We start from the raw sequence: 8,484 nt of genomic DNA, 5'->3' as shown, positions 1-8,484 counted from the left end.
CTTCAATCTAATCCCCCCCAATCATCTTCTCTACCCCCCCAATCATCTTCTCTACCCCCCAATCATCTTCTCTACCCCCCCAATCATCTTCTCTACCCCCCCAATCATCTTCTCTACCCCCCCAATCATCTTCTCTACCCCCCCAATCATCTTCTCTACCCCCCCAATCATCTTCTCTACCCCCCCACATATCTCTACCCCTTCTCTACCCCCCCAATCATCTTCTCTACCCCCCCAATCATCTTCTCTACCCCCCCAATCATCTTCTCTACCCCCCCCAATCATCTTCTCTACCCCCCCCAATCATCTTCTCTACCCCCCCCAATCATCTTCTCTACCCCCCCCAATCATCATCTTCCCCCCCCCCCCCCAATCATCATCTTCCCCCCCCCCCCCAATCATCATCTTCCCCCCCCCCCCCAATCATCATCTTCCCCCCCCCCCCCCCAATCATCATCTTCCCCCCCCCCCCCCAATCATCATCTTCCCCCCCCCCCCCCAATCATCATCTCTTCCCCCCCCCCCCAATCATCATCTCTACCCCCCCCAATCATCTTCTCTACCCCCCCCCAATCATCTTCTCTACCCCCCCAATCATCTTCTCTACCCCCCCAATCATCATCTTCCCCCCCCCCAATCATCATCTTCCCCCCCCCCCCCAATCATCATCTTCCCCCCCCCCCCAATCATCATCTCTTCCCCCCCCCCCCAATCATCATCTCTTTCCCCCCCCCCCCCAAATCATCATCATCTCTTTCCCCCCCCCCCCCAAATCATCATCTCTTCCCCCCCCCCAATCATCATCTCTTCCCTCCCCAATCTTCTTCTCTTATTCTCTTCTCTTCCCCCCCCATCTTCTTCTCTTACCCCCCCCCTTCTCCCTAGTGCTGCAGTAGGTGAGTAGAAATAATTTTTGATTTATTGAGTGATTTTTAATTTTTTTAATTTTTTAATTTACTTGGATTGATTTGGTTTATTTATTGATTTATTTATCATTTATTATTGATGATGGCTGTTTATTTGTAAAAGTGAAGTGTTTAATGTTTGTAAAGAGCCCCCCCCCCCCCCCCCCATCTTTCATTCCCTACGCCTGATTTCTAACTGTAGGCAAGGTTTTTCTGAGCGTACAAAAATCTGTACTTACTCCATTCTAAGTTAGTTTGGAGTAAGTTTTTGCTGCCTAAACGTGCAAAACAAGCATAAATGGCCGGACACGCCCCCTTTTGGAAAAAAAAAATCTGTTCTAAAATGAAACTGTTCTAACTCACTCGAACTGGAGCAAACTAAAGGCCGAGGATTGCAATTTCTAAGATACTCCATTCGAAACTAGTTGCTCCAAAAAAAATAGGAGCAACTCGGGCTGAAACTTGACCCCTAGATGTTCTTCGATTTTCTCCTTTAGTAGGGATTCCATTATTTTTCCTACCACCAGTGTTAAGCTGACTGGTCTATAATTTCCTGGACATGTTCTATCCCCCTTCTTAAATATAGGTATTATGTTAGCTATCTGCCAGTCCTCTGGCACTACCCCTTTTTCGAACAAATTATTAAATATGTATAGTCATGCCTCTGCAGTCTCTTCCCTAGATTATTTTAAAATGCGTGAATGCAATCCATCCGGACCAGGGGATTATCCTCCTTTGAGTTTGATTAATTTATTTAATATATCCTCTCTTTTTTTTATTTTAAATGCACTTATCTCTTTGCTAATCTCATCATCCAATGTCACGTTCACCTGTTCTATCTCCCTGGTAAATACTAAAGCAAAATAATTATTTAATACTTCTGCCATATCTCTATCGTTACCTGTGGTATTATCCTGTCTATCCATTAATGGCCCTATTCCCATCCCAACCTTCCTTTTTTTAATTAATGTGCCTGTAAAAGATTTTACTATTTTGTTTTATGTTCCTTGATCATTTAATTTCATAGTTCCTCTTTGCCTTCCTAATTGTTTTTTGACTTCTCTTAATCTTTTCGTATTGTCCCTTTATCATGCGCTCCCCTGCTGTCTATGTACTTAATGTATGCCTCTTTCCTTACCCCAAATTGTTCCCTTATGGCTTTATTCATCCATGGAGTCTCTCTAATGTTTAGTAAGTTCTTTTTACTGGAATATATTGTTCCTGCACTCAGTTGAACACCATTTTAAATATTTCCCATTGCTGTTCTACATCATTTTTTGCCAATATTGTTGCCCATTTTATTTTCCCAAGTTCTATTTTCAGCCTCTCAAAATCATCTTTTCTCCAATCTATTACCCCGGTTTTCGACATAGTTGTGTCCTCCTCAATTAACAATTTAAAGCGTATTATATTATGGTCACTATTGCCTCGATTAATTCTCTTATCTGCTCTGGTCATTACCCATTACTAGATCCAATAACTAATCCGCCCTTGCTGGACTTTTTGCATGTTGGGTTCGAAAGGAATCCTGGACAATTGTAGGAACTCCATTCCCTTATCCCTTTATCCCCTTTACCTACCTCTTCTGTCCAATTAATATCAGTTGAAGACCCCCATGATAATTATTCTATGTTTCTTACTCATTTCTCTAATTTGTCTGCATATTTCTTCCTCCACCTCCCTTCCACTATTAGGTGGTCTGTAGACTACACCTATTAGTGTGATTGATCCTTTATTATCTTTTATCTCTGTCCATATGGATTCTATTTTTGTCTTGCTGATGGCTGTGTCACTTTTTTTCTACTGCCATTGTTATCCCTAATAAGTACAGCTACTCCACCTCCCCTTTTTCCCCCTCTATCTTTTCTAAATATGTTATACCTTGCAATGTTTAATTCCCAGTCCTGATTTTTCTGTAGCCATGTCTCAGTAATCCTTACTGTGTCTGGTTCCTCGCAACACATGATTGCCTCCAGCTTCCCATTTTATTATGGACACTGTGTGCATTGCTGTACAGAGCGTTTAATTCATTTTTAATAGGATTTACTCTCACTTTATGTTTAACCATATTTCTGAACTCCTATTTATCCCCTTGCCATCAATGTCCTCCCTTACTATATTATTTTTATGCTCTCTTTTCCTGTTATGTTTATAGTTAGGCTGGTTATGTTTCTTGTAGATCCCTTCCCCCATCTTACTAGTTTAAAGCCATTGTCACCTTCCTATTTACTCTTTCCACTAGGACATGGGTCGCATCCCAGTTCAGGTGGAGCCCGTCCTATCGGTACAACTCCTTCCTGTCCCAGAACTGGTGCCAGTGTCCCATGAAAAGGAATTCCTCGTTCCCACAGCAGCCCTTTAGCCATGTGTTAATTCTCCTGATCTGTCGGCTTCTATGCCAATTTGCATGTGGCTCGGGCAATAATAATGAGATTATTACCCTCGAGGTCCTGCTTTTTAATTTAGAACCTAACTCCCGATACTCTTTCAGCAGGACCTCCTCCCTGTTCCTATCTGTCGTTTGCTCCAACTTGGACCATGGCAGCCGGATTTACCCGCTCCCTTTCCAAGTTCCTCTCCAGCCGCCTTGAGATATCCTTTACCCTGGCAACACACCCTTCAAGATTCTTGTTCTTGGCTGCAGACGATACTATCTACCTCCATAATTATTAGAGTTCCATATCACTACCACATTTCTATTCTGCTCTCTTACACCCCTCCCCTCCCCGGTCTGCAGGACCTCCTTCTCAACCTCGCCTAAATTCCCGCTACCCAACTCCCTAACAGTCATACCCTCTCTTTCCTGAACCTGTGCTTTCCTCTGGAGTGTGATTGTATTCTGGATAAAACTGTCCAGAAAATCCTCCCCCTCCCTTATGTGTCAGAGTGTCTCCAACTCACACTCAAGTTCAATGGCTGAGCCAGAGTGATTTGGGATGGAGACATCTCCTGCAGACATGTTTGCTCAGGACAGTCTCGCTGTCCATAAATGCGCACATACTGCAGTCCAGACACACAATCTGCCCTGCCATAACTTAATCTAGCCTTATTTTATTTATTTAATTAGTTAAAGTCTTTATTCAATGATTATTTATAGTTATATTAATTAGTTTAACTAGTTAAGCTATAAATTTAATGCAGTACTTTATAGTTTCCGCACCTACTTCAAACCACTGTCCTCGGTTAGAGAGAAAAAAAACCTTAATACTCACCAACCAATCATCTACCTATAATGCCACTCCTTGTTTTTTGGGAAATTGTCGAAGGTTTCACCGCCGCTGATACCGCCTCCAATTAGGTCCATCCCTTTCTTCGAATTCCCACTCTTTCCAAATTCCCAAATAAGCACTCTGTTCAAGTGCACTCCATTTAACCCCACTCAATGCAGACTTCAGACGTATTAATAGCAATGCTTCAAAGCTTTGAATCCCACTCCGTGATCTGCCGGGACCTGCGTGTAATAGTGGTGAAAGACATTTTCATCCAGTGAGGAATGAAATGTGCTGATCCAAGTTTTGACTTTGAACCAAACATCTCAGAATTGTACCTGCCTGGAATAAAGCAGCATGTAACTATGAAGCTTTTGTTTACACCACTGTTTCCTGATTTTGAAGGATTCTACTCATGCTGCTGAAAACACTAACCTAGGTAAAGAGATTCACTGCTAGGAATAGGCAGCCTGAACTGGAAAAACCTACAATGTTCCAGTAATGTTGGAGTGAAGCCTTTTTCTGTTGCACTGATTCTAGTTTTTATTGTTGTGTAAATCCAGGGCCGGGGCTAGTTCCAGAACAAAGTAGATCAGGACTCGTTGGAGGGCAGAGTCCTTTTGCTCCTGTCAAACTGGGGCCTTAATTCCAGGTTGACTCTCCACAACTTTAGCTTTGGTGCCATGAAAAGCCATTCCATCCCAGCACTACCACTGTACTGTAAATGCACCCTGATGATGGCATACTGTACAGCTGAAATAAGTATGAGGAACAAGTGCTATTTATGGTTCTGTAGGTATCCTATACAGTGCAGGACAAATATATAAATGATACTATTCCAAGTACAATGCAGTGAGTCAAAAAATGCAGTGAAACAGAAGGACACTTGGACAGAGAACGCTAGAAACACTCAGCAGGTCAAGCAGCATCTGAGGCGAGAGAAACCGAATTAACGTTTCAGTTCCAATGAACGGTCATCGTCTTTGTTATGTATTTAATCCCTTGTAACCTGCATGACACCTGACCACCAGAGGGCCCACCTGTTTGAGTCCCAAGGGATCCCAGCATCCCTTGGGAGCACAGTATATAAGTCGGCCATCCACGAGGTACTTGCACTCTGGAGTCTTATTAAAGGAGCGAAGGTCACACTTGCTCATTGTACACAGGACTCCGTTTCATCCTTTATTATGAGTGTACCAGTCTTGAAATGTTAACTCTGGTTCTCTCACTGCAGTTGCTGCCTGACTGCTGAGTGCTTTCCAGCATTTTCTGTTTTTATTTAAGATTTTCAGCATCTGTAGTGTTTTGCTTTTGAGTCGTGGTTTATCGGACTGGAGGAAGGTGCACAGTGGGATTCCCCAGGGGTCGGTACTGGGACCACTACTTTTCTTCATATATATTAATGACTTAGATTTGAGTGTACAGGGCACAATTTCAACATTTTCAGATGACACAAAACTTGGAAGTATAGGGCCCAAGTTTTGGGCCACGCCTAAAACGGCGCAGCCCGGACCTGGACGCCCGTTTTTTGCGCCACAAAGTGCGCCTAAAATAAACTTACCTGTTCTCCGGCTCCCTGCAGGCTCTCTGGAGCTGGGCGCGGCGCAGCACGAGCTGTAGAGGGCGGAGCCAGGTCCCTGCGCTGAAAACAGTGCTGGGACCTCTGCACATGCGCGCTACAGTGGGCGCGCATGTGCAGTAGCTCCAGGCGCCCAAAACTGTGGGAGGGGCCCGAAGCATGCAGCCCCTAGACCTGGCCGAATGGCCTCACTGGGGCTGCGTGAATAAGGCTCCTCCCACCCGACCGGACCTGACTCGACCCCCGGCGACCCGACCTCCGCTTCTCCCCCCTACGACTCTCTTTTTTTTCCCCCTCCCACCCCGACCTCCGCGACTCTCTCCTCCCCCCCCCCCACCTACCTGTAAATCCAGCCCGAAGTCTTGGGCCCAGCCGTTCAGCCTCCTTCTCTCCCTCCCTTCCGTCCCTCCCTCCCTTACCTCCCTCCATCCTCTCTCCCTTCTCTCCCCCCTATCTCCCCCCTCCTCCACTTCCCCACCCCCTCACCCCCCCCCTTCCCCTACACCTCCTCCCCCACCTCCCCTCCACCTTCCCTCCTTTCCCTCACCCCCCCTCCACCTTCCCTCCTCTCCTCCCACCTCACCCCCACCCCCCCCCCCACCTCACCCACTTTCTCCCTCCCACCCACCTTCTCCCTCTCACCTCGCTGTCAGAAACACACAGACAGACAGACAGACAGAGAGATAGAGACACTGTCAGACACACTGGGGAGGCCATCCCAGCACGCTGTTGGAGGACTCCCGTTGCTGCAGTCGGTAAGTAGAAAATGTTTTATTTATTTATTTATTAAATTATTTTTGATTTTTTTTGATTGATTTATTGGTTGATTTATTGATGTATTTATCATTTATTGATGATGGCTCTATTTGTAAAACTGAAGTGTTTAATGTTTGTAAACTTCCCTTTAAACCTTAGCCCCCTCCCTTTCCCTACGCCTAATTTGTAACCTATGCCTGATTTTCTAAAGTGTAGACAAGGTTTATTCGAACGTGCAAAAATCTTCACTTATTCCATTCTAAGTTAGTTTGGAGTAAGTTTTCACTGCCTAAACTTTGAAAACAGGCGTAAGTGGCCGGACACGCCCCCTTTTGGAAAAAAAATTCTGTTCCAAAGTGAAACTGTTCTAACTGACTAGAACTGGAGCAAACTAAATGCCGAGAATTTGAATTTCTAAGATACTCCATTCTAAACCAGTTGCTCCAAAAAATCAGGAGCAACTCAGGCCGAAACTTGGCCCCAAAGTGAGGAGGATGGTGAGGCCTTCAAGAGGACTTGGACAGGTTGGTGAAATGGGCGGATACGTGGTCGATGAAATTTAACGCAGAAAAGTGTGAAGTGATACATTTTAGTGGGAAGAACGAGGAGAAGCAATATAAATTAAAGGGTACAATTCTAAAGAGTGTGCACGAACAGAGATCGGGGGCTATATGCACACAAATTGTTGAAGCTGGCAGGGCAGGTTGAGAAAAGGATTAAAAAAGCATACGGGATCCTGGACTTCATAGATAGAGGCAAAGAGTACAAAAGCAAGGAAGTTATGATGAAGCTTTATAAAACACTGGTTCGGCCTCAGCTGGAGTCTTCTGGACACTGCACTTTAGAAAGAATGTGAAGACCTTAGAGAGGGTGCAGAAAAGATTTACATGAATAGTTCCAGGGATGAGGGACTTCATTAACGTGGATAGACTGGAGAAGCTGGGGTTGTTCTCCTTGGAACAGAGATGTTTGAGAGGAGATTTGATAGAAGTGCTCAAAATCACGAGGGGTCGAGTCAGAGTAAATAGAGAGAAATATTCCCATTGGCGGAAGGGTGGAGAAACGGAGGACACAGATTTAAGATGATTGGCAGAAGAGCCAAAGGTGACATAAGGAAAAACTTTTTTATGCAGCGAGCGGGTTAGGATCTGGAATGCACTGCCTGAAAGGCTGATGGCGATGGCTTCAATCGTGGCTTTCAAAAGAGAATTGGATAAGTAGCTGAAAGGAAAAAAATTCCAGGGCTACGAGAAAGGACAAGGGAGTGGGACTAGCTGAAGTGCTCTTGCAGAGAGCCAGCATGGGCTCGACGGGCCAAATGGTTGTCTCCTGTGCTGCAACCATTCTATGAAGTTTGTTTTCAGCCTGGAAGATGATTGATGTAATTCTGAACAAGTAATAATGATTTCTGTTTTGATGCTTCCTCCCTTTGTTGGACCTCTCCACACCATCAGCAACTGAGTGGGTAGGCAGGAATCTGGCCTACTTCCCCTGCTTTCACCAATGCATGTTTAAAGTCAGATACCATGAGGCCTGCTTGAGGATGAGTTTCTTTTCTCCTTCTGAGGCAGTGCATGCCACTTCACCCAACACCTCTCCAAAATCAGCAGGGAAAGGTCTAGAAATCTTTGTGATCGAAAAGGGTAAATATTCTAGTTTCTGGTGCTGAGGGGTTGGCTGTGTTATACATTCACGGTGATCCCCTGGCTTTCATTAGGCTTGGTGAATGAGCACCACCCCTGGAGAAAACCAGAATAACAAGTGCTCTTGTAATTCTGGAGCAACAACATCAAATTGCATTTATGAAGCACTTTAATGTAGTAAAAGATCCCAAGGTGCCCCACAGGTGTGTTAACAAACAAAATTTGACAATGAGTCTTATTAGGATGTCAAAGAGATAGGTTACGAGGAGTGTCATAAAGAAGTTGGAGAGATCTATGGAACTCCAGAGCTTACGGTTTACGCAAGTGAAGGCACGGCCACAATGATGGAACGATGAAATTCGGGGAAACGCAAGAGGCCAGAATTGGAGAAG

The 8,484-nt window shown here is 44.9% G+C and overlaps 1 protein-coding gene across 9 annotated transcripts in view; it reads left to right on the top strand.

The window, feature by feature from the left end:
- Positions 1–8,484, top strand: part of slc12a7b (solute carrier family 12 member 7b) — a 385,059-nt gene that overhangs the window by 324,279 nt on the left and 52,296 nt on the right. The window lies entirely within an intron of this gene.

Source organism: Pristiophorus japonicus, chromosome 5 (assembly GCF_044704955.1).
Source record: "Pristiophorus japonicus isolate sPriJap1 chromosome 5, sPriJap1.hap1, whole genome shotgun sequence".
NCBI lineage: Eukaryota > Metazoa > Chordata > Chondrichthyes > Pristiophoridae > Pristiophorus > Pristiophorus japonicus.
This window is presented reverse-complemented; position numbering and strand designations above follow the sequence as displayed.